This window comes from Argiope bruennichi, chromosome 9 (assembly GCF_947563725.1).
Source record: "Argiope bruennichi chromosome 9, qqArgBrue1.1, whole genome shotgun sequence".
Lineage (NCBI taxonomy): Eukaryota > Metazoa > Arthropoda > Arachnida > Araneae > Araneidae > Argiope > Argiope bruennichi.
Window position 1 is genome coordinate 93854556 of NC_079159.1, and position 10000 is coordinate 93864555.

General features: G+C 44.4%; 34 non-coding genes across 34 annotated transcripts in view; 28 read left to right on the forward strand and 6 right to left on the reverse strand.

Moving 5' to 3' along the window:
- Positions 1–59, forward strand: part of Trnak-cuu (transfer RNA lysine (anticodon CUU)) — a 73-nt gene extending 14 nt beyond the window's left edge. Inside the window, exon 1 of the tRNA in view lies at positions 1–59. This exon is cut by the window's left edge and continues 14 nt beyond it. This is a non-coding gene — a tRNA (tRNA-Lys).
- Positions 60–259: 200 nt separating this feature from the next.
- On the forward strand, positions 260–332 carry Trnak-uuu (transfer RNA lysine (anticodon UUU)). Its single transcript has one exon. It is a non-coding gene; the product is annotated as a tRNA-Lys (tRNA).
- Positions 333–415: 83 nt separating this feature from the next.
- Trnar-acg (transfer RNA arginine (anticodon ACG)) lies at positions 416–491 on the forward strand. Its single transcript has one exon. It is a non-coding gene; the product is annotated as a tRNA-Arg (tRNA).
- Positions 492–658: 167 nt separating this feature from the next.
- On the forward strand, positions 659–740 carry Trnas-uga (transfer RNA serine (anticodon UGA)). The gene has a single exon. It is a non-coding gene; the product is annotated as a tRNA-Ser (tRNA).
- A 493-nt stretch (positions 741–1233) lies between these two features.
- On the reverse strand, positions 1234–1315 carry Trnas-aga (transfer RNA serine (anticodon AGA)). The gene has a single exon. It is a non-coding gene; the product is annotated as a tRNA-Ser (tRNA).
- A 144-nt stretch (positions 1316–1459) lies between these two features.
- On the forward strand, positions 1460–1532 carry Trnak-cuu (transfer RNA lysine (anticodon CUU)). The gene has a single exon. It is a non-coding gene; the product is annotated as a tRNA-Lys (tRNA).
- Positions 1533–1732: 200 nt separating this feature from the next.
- Trnak-uuu (transfer RNA lysine (anticodon UUU)) lies at positions 1733–1805 on the forward strand. The gene has a single exon. It is a non-coding gene; the product is annotated as a tRNA-Lys (tRNA).
- An 83-nt stretch (positions 1806–1888) lies between these two features.
- On the forward strand, positions 1889–1964 carry Trnar-acg (transfer RNA arginine (anticodon ACG)). Its single transcript has one exon. It is a non-coding gene; the product is annotated as a tRNA-Arg (tRNA).
- Positions 1965–2131: 167 nt separating this feature from the next.
- Trnas-uga (transfer RNA serine (anticodon UGA)) lies at positions 2132–2213 on the forward strand. The gene has a single exon. It is a non-coding gene; the product is annotated as a tRNA-Ser (tRNA).
- A 493-nt stretch (positions 2214–2706) lies between these two features.
- On the reverse strand, positions 2707–2788 carry Trnas-aga (transfer RNA serine (anticodon AGA)). Its single transcript has one exon. It is a non-coding gene; the product is annotated as a tRNA-Ser (tRNA).
- Positions 2789–2932: 144 nt separating this feature from the next.
- Positions 2933–3005, forward strand: Trnak-cuu (transfer RNA lysine (anticodon CUU)). The gene has a single exon. It is a non-coding gene; the product is annotated as a tRNA-Lys (tRNA).
- A 200-nt stretch (positions 3006–3205) lies between these two features.
- Trnak-uuu (transfer RNA lysine (anticodon UUU)) lies at positions 3206–3278 on the forward strand. The gene has a single exon. It is a non-coding gene; the product is annotated as a tRNA-Lys (tRNA).
- An 83-nt stretch (positions 3279–3361) lies between these two features.
- Trnar-acg (transfer RNA arginine (anticodon ACG)) lies at positions 3362–3434 on the forward strand. The gene has a single exon. It is a non-coding gene; the product is annotated as a tRNA-Arg (tRNA).
- A 170-nt stretch (positions 3435–3604) lies between these two features.
- On the forward strand, positions 3605–3686 carry Trnas-uga (transfer RNA serine (anticodon UGA)). Its single transcript has one exon. It is a non-coding gene; the product is annotated as a tRNA-Ser (tRNA).
- A 493-nt stretch (positions 3687–4179) lies between these two features.
- On the reverse strand, positions 4180–4261 carry Trnas-aga (transfer RNA serine (anticodon AGA)). Its single transcript has one exon. It is a non-coding gene; the product is annotated as a tRNA-Ser (tRNA).
- A 144-nt stretch (positions 4262–4405) lies between these two features.
- Trnak-cuu (transfer RNA lysine (anticodon CUU)) lies at positions 4406–4478 on the forward strand. Its single transcript has one exon. It is a non-coding gene; the product is annotated as a tRNA-Lys (tRNA).
- A 200-nt stretch (positions 4479–4678) lies between these two features.
- Positions 4679–4751, forward strand: Trnak-uuu (transfer RNA lysine (anticodon UUU)). The gene has a single exon. It is a non-coding gene; the product is annotated as a tRNA-Lys (tRNA).
- Positions 4752–4834: 83 nt separating this feature from the next.
- Positions 4835–4907, forward strand: Trnar-acg (transfer RNA arginine (anticodon ACG)). The gene has a single exon. It is a non-coding gene; the product is annotated as a tRNA-Arg (tRNA).
- A 170-nt stretch (positions 4908–5077) lies between these two features.
- Trnas-uga (transfer RNA serine (anticodon UGA)) lies at positions 5078–5159 on the forward strand. Its single transcript has one exon. It is a non-coding gene; the product is annotated as a tRNA-Ser (tRNA).
- Positions 5160–5651: 492 nt separating this feature from the next.
- Positions 5652–5733, reverse strand: Trnas-aga (transfer RNA serine (anticodon AGA)). Its single transcript has one exon. It is a non-coding gene; the product is annotated as a tRNA-Ser (tRNA).
- A 144-nt stretch (positions 5734–5877) lies between these two features.
- Positions 5878–5950, forward strand: Trnak-cuu (transfer RNA lysine (anticodon CUU)). The gene has a single exon. It is a non-coding gene; the product is annotated as a tRNA-Lys (tRNA).
- Positions 5951–6150: 200 nt separating this feature from the next.
- Positions 6151–6223, forward strand: Trnak-uuu (transfer RNA lysine (anticodon UUU)). The gene has a single exon. It is a non-coding gene; the product is annotated as a tRNA-Lys (tRNA).
- Positions 6224–6306: 83 nt separating this feature from the next.
- On the forward strand, positions 6307–6379 carry Trnar-acg (transfer RNA arginine (anticodon ACG)). The gene has a single exon. It is a non-coding gene; the product is annotated as a tRNA-Arg (tRNA).
- A 170-nt stretch (positions 6380–6549) lies between these two features.
- On the forward strand, positions 6550–6631 carry Trnas-uga (transfer RNA serine (anticodon UGA)). Its single transcript has one exon. It is a non-coding gene; the product is annotated as a tRNA-Ser (tRNA).
- A 493-nt stretch (positions 6632–7124) lies between these two features.
- On the reverse strand, positions 7125–7206 carry Trnas-aga (transfer RNA serine (anticodon AGA)). The gene has a single exon. It is a non-coding gene; the product is annotated as a tRNA-Ser (tRNA).
- Positions 7207–7350: 144 nt separating this feature from the next.
- Positions 7351–7423, forward strand: Trnak-cuu (transfer RNA lysine (anticodon CUU)). The gene has a single exon. It is a non-coding gene; the product is annotated as a tRNA-Lys (tRNA).
- A 200-nt stretch (positions 7424–7623) lies between these two features.
- Trnak-uuu (transfer RNA lysine (anticodon UUU)) lies at positions 7624–7696 on the forward strand. Its single transcript has one exon. It is a non-coding gene; the product is annotated as a tRNA-Lys (tRNA).
- An 83-nt stretch (positions 7697–7779) lies between these two features.
- Positions 7780–7855, forward strand: Trnar-acg (transfer RNA arginine (anticodon ACG)). The gene has a single exon. It is a non-coding gene; the product is annotated as a tRNA-Arg (tRNA).
- A 167-nt stretch (positions 7856–8022) lies between these two features.
- On the forward strand, positions 8023–8104 carry Trnas-uga (transfer RNA serine (anticodon UGA)). The gene has a single exon. It is a non-coding gene; the product is annotated as a tRNA-Ser (tRNA).
- Positions 8105–8597: 493 nt separating this feature from the next.
- Trnas-aga (transfer RNA serine (anticodon AGA)) lies at positions 8598–8679 on the reverse strand. The gene has a single exon. It is a non-coding gene; the product is annotated as a tRNA-Ser (tRNA).
- Positions 8680–8823: 144 nt separating this feature from the next.
- On the forward strand, positions 8824–8896 carry Trnak-cuu (transfer RNA lysine (anticodon CUU)). Its single transcript has one exon. It is a non-coding gene; the product is annotated as a tRNA-Lys (tRNA).
- A 200-nt stretch (positions 8897–9096) lies between these two features.
- Trnak-uuu (transfer RNA lysine (anticodon UUU)) lies at positions 9097–9169 on the forward strand. The gene has a single exon. It is a non-coding gene; the product is annotated as a tRNA-Lys (tRNA).
- Positions 9170–9252: 83 nt separating this feature from the next.
- Positions 9253–9325, forward strand: Trnar-acg (transfer RNA arginine (anticodon ACG)). Its single transcript has one exon. It is a non-coding gene; the product is annotated as a tRNA-Arg (tRNA).
- Positions 9326–9495: 170 nt separating this feature from the next.
- On the forward strand, positions 9496–9577 carry Trnas-uga (transfer RNA serine (anticodon UGA)). Its single transcript has one exon. It is a non-coding gene; the product is annotated as a tRNA-Ser (tRNA).
- Positions 9578–10000: the final 423 nt, after the last annotated feature.

Below are 10000 nucleotides of genomic sequence, written 5' to 3' on the forward strand. Positions count from 1 at the left end.
GTCGGTAGAGCATGAGACTCTTAATCTCAGGGTCGTGGGTTCGAGCCCCACGTTGGGCGACATTTTTTACAGGAGCGAGTCGGCGTTTGAACGAAGATTTGTCTTAAAATGTTCCCGTTGCGACTTGTTGCCAAAGAGACACGAGAGACGTGGGAGGGCAAATCGTGTTTACTTTGATTACGTTACCTCATGCTGTGCGATGTTTAAGACGAAGCATAAGGGAAGGAAAACTGGAAGTTTCACAGAGTAGAACGTACGAGCCCGGATAGCTCAGTCGGTAGAGCGTTAGGCTTTTAACCTAACGGTCCAGGGTTCGAGTCCCTGTTCGGGCGGGAGCAGAATCTTTTTGAACATGTGACGTCGACAGTAAGGAATGGAAAGAAACTGCAAAGCATTACGAATGACGCGGAACGTCTGGCCCGTGGCGCAACGGACAACGCGCCTGACTACGGATCAGGAGATTCCAGGTTCGAATCCTGGCGGGCTCGCAACTACGCCAATTTTTTTAATTTTTTTATTTTGTTTGCAGAGACACTCGTTCACCGGATCGAAAGGAAAATTTGCCGAAATTTTTAATCTATTCTTTCGAACGCGTTGGTGAGAGAGTTTTAGATACTTTTCGGTAATACCTACAAAGGCAAATCTTTGCTCCGAACGGGTATTCGTGGCCGAGTGGTTACGGCGATGGACTTGAAATCTATTGGGTTATTCCCGCGCAGGTTCGAATCCTGCCGACTACGATGAATTCTTCGCAAAAAAGTTTCTGGCGGTAGGATTTTGTTGCAGCTCTCTTTTAAGTCTACGTAGGCTTACTTCTACATGAGTGATTAATTGTTGAATTGCAACATTTCCGGAATTCTCAAATTCGAACGGAACTCAAAATTTAGTGAATGTCGAATACCAATTCGGTGCAATTGGGATGGAAACGAAGGCATATATCGTTTTTTTTTCAAGTATATCGCGAATTTCCGGACTTCGCGAAATTTTTGGACTAGAAATCTTGGCCTCTCTTTTCGAAAAAAATAACAAGACTTGTCTTGGAATTATATGGCGAGCATGGGATTGAAGTTGTCGTCCTCTTCATCTGATGACCCTGCGAAAAACGACGTCTTACACAAAACAAGCGTAGTGTAGCATAAAACGCGGACGTAAATGTAACTAAAACTTCCATTCGATATATGAAAAAACGCGATTTCAGAACGAAGTAAAAAGCTGATACCTTTGGTGCAATTACGTAGTCAGTAGGATTCGAACCTACGCGGGAAGATCCCAATGGATTTCTAGTCCATCGCCTTAACCACTCGGCCGTGACTACACCAGTCAGTTTCAGGAATTCCACGTGTAGTGTATTGCATTCCAAATATATATAAAAAAGCGACCGATCGACTTTAGCGAGAAAATGCGATATTATAACGGATATAGTTTTTGACACGTTAACTGCAATCCGAGATCGTTGGCAGCCCGGCTAGCTCAGTCGGTAGAGCATGAGACTCTTAATCTCAGGGTCGTGGGTTCGAGCCCCACGTTGGGCGACATTTTTTACAGGAGCGAGTCGGCGTTTGAACGAAGATTTGTCTTAAAATGTTCCCGTTGCGACTTGTTGCCAAAGAGACACGAGAGACGTGGGAGGGCAAATCGTGTTTACTTTGATTACGTTACCTCATGCTGTGCGATGTTTAAGACGAAGCATAAGGGAAGGAAAACTGGAAGTTTCACAGAGTAGAACGTACGAGCCCGGATAGCTCAGTCGGTAGAGCGTTAGGCTTTTAACCTAACGGTCCAGGGTTCGAGTCCCTGTTCGGGCGGGAGCAGAATCTTTTTGAACATGTGACGTCGACAGTAAGGAATGGAAAGAAACTGCAAAGCATTACGAATGACGCGGAACGTCTGGCCCGTGGCGCAACGGACAACGCGCCTGACTACGGATCAGGAGATTCCAGGTTCGAATCCTGGCGGGCTCGCAACTACGCCAATTTTTTTAATTTTTTTATTTTGTTTGCAGAGACACTCGTTCACCGGATCGAAAGGAAAATTTGCCGAAATTTTTAATCTATTCTATCGAACGCGTTGGTGAGAGAGTTTTAGATACTTTTCGGTAATACCTACAAAGGCAAATCTTTGCTCCGAACGGGTATTCGTGGCCGAGTGGTTACGGCGATGGACTTGAATTCCATTGGGTTATTCCCGCGCAGGTTCGAATCCTGCCGACTACGATGAATTCTTCGCAAAAAAGTTTTTGGCGGTAGGATTTTGTTGCAGCTCTCTTTTAAGTCTACGTAGACTTACTTCTACATGGGTGATTAATTGTTGAATTGCAACATTTCCGGAATTCTCAAATTCGAACGGAACTCAAAATTTAGTGAATGTCGAATACCAATTCGGTGCAATTGGGATGGAAACGAAGGCATATATCGTTTTTTTTTCAAGTATATCGCGAATTTCCGGACTTCGCGAAATTTCTGGACTAGAAATCTTGGCCTCTCTTTTCGAAAAAAATAACAAGACTTGTCTTGGAATTATATGGCGAGCATGGGATTGAAGTTGTCGTCCTCTTCATCTGATGACCCTCCGAAAAACGACGTCTTACACAAAACAAGCGTAGTGTAGCATAAAATGCGGACGTAAATGTAACTAAAACTTCCATTCGAGATATGAAAAAACGCGATTTCAGAACGAAGTAAGAAGCTGATACCTTTGGTGCAAGTACGTAGTCAGTAGGATTCGAACCTACGCGGGAAGATCCCAATGGATTTCTAGTCCATCGCCTTAACCACTCGGCCATGACTACACCAGTGAGATTCAGGAATTCCACGTGTAGTGTATTGCATTCCAGATATATATAAAAAAGCGACCGATCGACTTTAGCGAGAAAATGCGATATTATAACGGATATAGTTTTTGACACGTTAACTGCAATCCGAGATCGTTGGCAGCCCGGTTAGCTCAGTCGGTAGAGCATGAGACTCTTAATCTCAGGGTCGTGGGTTCGAGCCCCACGTTGGGCGACATTTTTTACAGGAGCGAGTCGGCGTTTGAACGAAGATTTGTCTTAAAATGTTCCCGTTGCGACTTGTTGCCAAAGAGACACGAGAGACGTGGGAGGGCAAATCGTGTTTACTTTGATTACGTTACCTCATGCTGTGCGATGTTTAAGACGAAGCATAAGGGAAGGAAAACTGGAAGTTTCACAGAGTAGAGCCTACGAGCCCGGATAGCTCAGTCGGTAGAGCGTTAGGCTTTTAACCTAACGGTCCAGGGTTCGAGTCCCTGTTCGGGCGGGAGCAGAATCTTTTTGAACATGTGACGTTGACAGTAACGAATGGAAAGAAACTGCAAAGCATTACGAAGGACGCGGAACGTCGGGCCCGTGGCGCAACGGACAACGCGCCTGACTACGGATCAGGAGATTCCAGGTTCGAATCCTGGCGGGCTCGCAAATACGCCAATGTTTTTAATTTTTTTATTTTGTTTGCAGAGACACTCGTTCACCGGATCGAAAGGAAAATTTGCCGAAATTTTTAATCTATTCTTTCGAACGCGTTGGTGAGAGAGTTTTAGATACTTTTCGGTAATACCTACAAAGGCAAATCTTTGCTCCGAACGGGTATTCGTGGCCGAGTGGTTACGGCGATGGACTTGAAATCTATTGGGTTATTCCCGCGCAGGTTCGAATCCTGCCGACTACGATGAATTCTTCGCAAAAAAGTTTCTGGCGGTAGGATTTTGTTGCAGCTCTCTTTTAAGTCTACGTAGGCTTACTTCTACATGGGTGATTAATTGTTGAATTGCAACATTTCCGGAATTCTCAAATTCGAACGGAACTCAAAATTTAGTGAATGTCGAATACCAATTCGGTGCAATTGGGATGGAAACGAAGGCATATATCGTTTTTTTTTCAAGTATATCGCGAATTTCCGGACTTCGCGAAATTTTTGGACTAGAAATCTTGGCCTCTCTTTTCGAAAAAAATAACAAGACTTGTCTTGGAATTATATGGCGAGCATGGGATTGAAGTTGTCGTCCTCTTCATCTGATGACCCTGCGAAAAACGACGTCTTACACAAAACAAGCGTAGTGTAGCATAAAACGCGGACGTAAATGTAACTAAAACTTCCATTCGATATATGAAAAAACGCGATTTCAGAACGAAGTAAAAAGCTGATACCTTTGGTGCAATTACGTAGTCAGTAGGATTCGAACCTACGCGGGAAGATCCCAATGGATTTCTAGTCCATCGCCTTAACCACTCGGCCGTGACTACACCAGTCAGTTTCAGGAATTCCACGTGTAGTGTATTGCATTCCAAATATATATAAAAAAGCGACCGATCGACTTTAGCGAGAAAATGCGATATTATAACGGATATAGTTTTTGACACGTTAACTGCAATCCGAGATCGTTGGCAGCCCGGTTAGCTCAGTCGGTAGAGCATGAGACTCTTAATCTCAGGGTCGTGGGTTCGAGCCCCACGTTGGGCGACATTTTTTACAGGAGCGAGTCGGCGTTTGAACGAAGATTTGTCTTAAAATGTTCCCGTTGCGACTTGTTGCCAAAGAGACACGAGAGACATGGGAGGGCAAATCGTGTTTACTTTGATTACGTTACCTCATGCTGTGCGATGTTTAAGACGAAGCATAAGGGAAGGAAAACTGGAAGTTTCACAGAGTAGAGCCTACGAGCCCGGATAGCTCAGTCGGTAGAGCGTTAGGCTTTTAACCTAACGGTCCAGGGTTCGAGTCCCTGTTCGGGCGGGAGCAGAATCTTTTTGAACATGTGACGTCGACAGTAACGAATGGAAAGAAACTGCAAAGCATTACGAAGGACGCGGAACGTCGGGCCCGTGGCGCAACGGACAACGCGCCTGACTACGGATCAGGAGATTCCAGGTTCGAATCCTGGCGGGCTCGCAACTACGCCAATTTTTTTAATTTTTTTATTTTGTTTGCAGAGACACTCGTTCACCGGATCGAAAGGAAAATTTGCCGAAATTTTTAATCTATTCTATCGAACGCGTTGGTGAGAGAGTTTTAGATACTTTTCGGTAATACCTACAAAGGCAAATCTTTGCTCCGAACGGGTATTCGTGGCCGAGTGGTTACGGCGATGGACTTGAATTCCATTGGGTTATTCCCGCGCAGGTTCGAATCCTGCCGACTACGATGAATTCTTCGCAAAAAAGTTTTTGGCGGTAGGATTTTGTTGCAGCTCTCTTTTAAGTCTACGTAGGCTTACTTCTACATGGGTGATTAATTGTTGAATTGCAACATTTCCGGAATTCTCAAATTCGAACGGAACTCAAAATTTAGTGAATGTCGAATACCAATTCGGTGCAATTGGGATGGAAACGAAGGCATATATCGTTTTTTTTCAAGTATATCGCGAATTTCCGGACTTCGCGAAATTTCTGGACTAGAAATCTTGGCCTCTCTTTTCGAAAAAAATAACAAGACTTGTCTTGGAATTATATGGCGAGCATGGGATTGAAGTTGTCGTCCTCTTCATCTGATGACCCTCCGAAAAATGACGTCTTACACAAAACAAGCGTAGTGTAGCATAAAATGCGGACGTAAATGTAACTAAAACTTCCATTCGAGATATGAAAAAACGCGATTTCAGAACGAAGTAAGAAGCTGATACCTTTGGTGCAAGTACGTAGTCAGTAGGATTCGAACCTACGCGGGAAGATCCCAATGGATTTCTAGTCCATCGCCTTAACCACTCGGCCATGACTACACCAGTGAGATTCAGGAATTCCACGTGTAGTGTATTGCATTCCAGATATATATAAAAAAGCGACCGATCGACTTTAGCGAGAAAATGCGATATTATAACGGATATAGTTTTTGACACGTTAACTGCAATCCGAGATCGTTGGCAGCCCGGTTAGCTCAGTCGGTAGAGCATGAGACTCTTAATCTCAGGGTCGTGGGTTCGAGCCCCACGTTGGGCGACATTTTTTACAGGAGCGAGTCGGCGTTTGAACGAAGATTTGTCTTAAAATGTTCCCGTTGCGACTTGTTGCCAAAGAGACACGAGAGACGTGGGAGGGCAAATCGTGTTTACTTTGATTACGTTACCTCATGCTGTGCGATGTTTAAGACGAAGCATAAGGGAAGGAAAACTGGAAGTTTCACAGAGTAGAGCCTACGAGCCCGGATAGCTCAGTCGGTAGAGCGTTAGGCTTTTAACCTAACGGTCCAGGGTTCGAGTCCCTGTTCGGGCGGGAGCAGAATCTTTTTGAACATGTGACGTTGACAGTAACGAATGGAAAGAAACTGCAAAGCATTACGAAGGACGCGGAACGTCGGGCCCGTGGCGCAACGGACAACGCGCCTGACTACGGATCAGGAGATTCCAGGTTCGAATCCTGGCGGGCTCGCAAATACGCCAATGTTTTTAATTTTTTTATTTTGTTTGCAGAGACACTCGTTCACCGGATCGAAAGGAAAATTTGCCGAAATTTTTAATCTATTCTTTCGAACGCGTTGGTGAGAGAGTTTTAGATACTTTTCGGTAATACCTACAAAGGCAAATCTTTGCTCCGAACGGGTATTCGTGGCCGAGTGGTTACGGCGATGGACTTGAAATCTATTGGGTTATTCCCGCGCAGGTTCGAATCCTGCCGACTACGATGAATTCTTCGCAAAAAAGTTTCTGGCGGTAGGATTTTGTTGCAGCTCTCTTTTAAGTCTACGTAGGCTTACTTCTACATGGGTGATTAATTGTTGAATTGCAACATTTCCGGAATTCTCAAATTCGAACGGAACTCAAAATTTAGTGAATGTCGAATACCAATTCGGTGCAATTGGGATGGAAACGAAGGCATATATCGTTTTTTTTTCAAGTATATCGCGAATTTCCGGACTTCGCGAAATTTTTGGACTAGAAATCTTGGCCTCTCTTTTCGAAAAAAATAACAAGACTTGTCTTGGAATTATATGGCGAGCATGGGATTGAAGTTGTCGTCCTCTTCATCTGATGACCCTGCGAAAAACGACGTCTTACACAAAACAAGCGTAGTGTAGCATAAAACGCGGACGTAAATGTAACTAAAACTTCCATTCGATATATGAAAAAACGCGATTTCAGAACGAAGTAAAAAGCTGATACCTTTGGTGCAATTACGTAGTCAGTAGGATTCGAACCTACGCGGGAAGATCCCAATGGATTTCTAGTCCATCGCCTTAACCACTCGGCCGTGACTACACCAGTCAGTTTCAGGAATTCCACGTGTAGTGTATTGCATTCCAAATATATATAAAAAAGCGACCGATCGACTTTAGCGAGAAAATGCGATATTATAACGGATATAGTTTTTGACACGTTAACTGCAATCCGAGATCGTTGGCAGCCCGGCTAGCTCAGTCGGTAGAGCATGAGACTCTTAATCTCAGGGTCGTGGGTTCGAGCCCCACGTTGGGCGACATTTTTTACAGGAGCGAGTCGGCGTTTGAACGAAGATTTGTCTTAAAATGTTCCCGTTGCGACTTGTTGCCAAAGAGACACGAGAGACGTGGGAGGGCAAATCGTGTTTACTTTGATTACGTTACCTCATGCTGTGCGATGTTTAAGACGAAGCATAAGGGAAGGAAAACTGGAAGTTTCACAGAGTAGAACGTACGAGCCCGGATAGCTCAGTCGGTAGAGCGTTAGGCTTTTAACCTAACGGTCCAGGGTTCGAGTCCCTGTTCGGGCGGGAGCAGAATCTTTTTGAACATGTGACGTCGACAGTAAGGAATGGAAAGAAACTGCAAAGCATTACGAATGACGCGGAACGTCTGGCCCGTGGCGCAACGGACAACGCGCCTGACTACGGATCAGGAGATTCCAGGTTCGAATCCTGGCGGGCTCGCAACTACGCCAATTTTTTTAATTTTTTTATTTTGTTTGCAGAGACACTCGTTCACCGGATCGAAAGGAAAATTTGCCGAAATTTTTAATCTATTCTATCGAACGCGTTGGTGAGAGAGTTTTAGATACTTTTCGGTAATACCTACAAAGGCAAATCTTTGCTCCGAACGGGTATTCGTGGCCGAGTGGTTACGGCGATGGACTTGAATTCCATTGGGTTATTCCCGCGCAGGTTCGAATCCTGCCGACTACGATGAATTCTTCGCAAAAAAGTTTTTGGCGGTAGGATTTTGTTGCAGCTCTCTTTTAAGTCTACGTAGACTTACTTCTACATGGGTGATTAATTGTTGAATTGCAACATTTCCGGAATTCTCAAATTCGAACGGAACTCAAAATTTAGTGAATGTCGAATACCAATTCGGTGCAATTGGGATGGAAACGAAGGCATATATCGTTTTTTTTTCAAGTATATCGCGAATTTCCGGACTTCGCGAAATTTCTGGACTAGAAATCTTGGCCTCTCTTTTCGAAAAAAATAACAAGACTTGTCTTGGAATTATATGGCGAGCATGGGATTGAAGTTGTCGTCCTCTTCATCTGATGACCCTCCGAAAAACGACGTCTTACACAAAACAAGCGTAGTGTAGCATAAAATGCGGACGTAAATGTAACTAAAACTTCCATTCGAGATATGAAAAAACGCGATTTCAGAACGAAGTAAGAAGCTGATACCTTTGGTGCAAGTACGTAGTCAGTAGGATTCGAACCTACGCGGGAAGATCCCAATGGATTTCTAGTCCATCGCCTTAACCACTCGGCCATGACTACACCAGTGAGATTCAGGAATTCCACGTGTAGTGTATTGCATTCCAGATATATATAAAAAAGCGACCGATCGACTTTAGCGAGAAAATGCGATATTATAACGGATATAGTTTTTGACACGTTAACTGCAATCCGAGATCGTTGGCAGCCCGGTTAGCTCAGTCGGTAGAGCATGAGACTCTTAATCTCAGGGTCGTGGGTTCGAGCCCCACGTTGGGCGACATTTTTTACAGGAGCGAGTCGGCGTTTGAACGAAGATTTGTCTTAAAATGTTCCCGTTGCGACTTGTTGCCAAAGAGACACGAGAGACGTGGGAGGGCAAATCGTGTTTACTTTGATTACGTTACCTCATGCTGTGCGATGTTTAAGACGAAGCATAAGGGAAGGAAAACTGGAAGTTTCACAGAGTAGAGCCTACGAGCCCGGATAGCTCAGTCGGTAGAGCGTTAGGCTTTTAACCTAACGGTCCAGGGTTCGAGTCCCTGTTCGGGCGGGAGCAGAATCTTTTTGAACATGTGACGTCGACAGTAACGAATGGAAAGAAACTGCAAAGCATTACGAAGGACGCGGAACGTCGGGCCCGTGGCGCAACGGACAACGCGCCTGACTACGGATCAGGAGATTCCAGGTTCGAATCCTGGCGGGCTCGCAAATACGCCAATGTTTTTAATTTTTTTATTTTGTTTGCAGAGACACTCGTTCACCGGATCGAAAGGAAAATTTGCCGAAATTTTTAATCTATTCTTTCGAACGCGTTGGTGAGAGAGTTTTAGATACTTTTCGGTAATACCTACAAAGGCAAATCTTTGCTCCGAACGGGTATTCGTGGCCGAGTGGTTACGGCGATGGACTTGAAATCTATTGGGTTATTCCCGCGCAGGTTCGAATCCTGCCGACTACGATGAATTCTTCGCAAAAAAGTTTCTGGCGGTAGGATTTTGTTGCAGCTCTCTTTTAAGTCTACGTAGGCTTACTTCTACATGGGTGATTAATTGTTGAATTGCAACATTTCCGGAATTCTCAAATTCGAACGGAACTCAAAATTTAGTGAATGTCGAATACCAATTCGGTGCAATTGGGATGGAAACGAAGGCATATATCGTTTTTTTTTCAAGTATATCGCGAATTTCCGGACTTCGCGAAATTTTTGGACTAGAAATCTTGGCCTCTCTTTTCGAAAAAAATAACAAGACTTGTCTTGGAATTATATGGCGAGCATGGGATTGAAGTTGTCGTCCTCTTCATCTGATGACCCTGCGAAAAACGACGTCTTACACAAAACAAGCGTAGTGTAGCATAAAACGCGGACGTAAATGTAACTAAA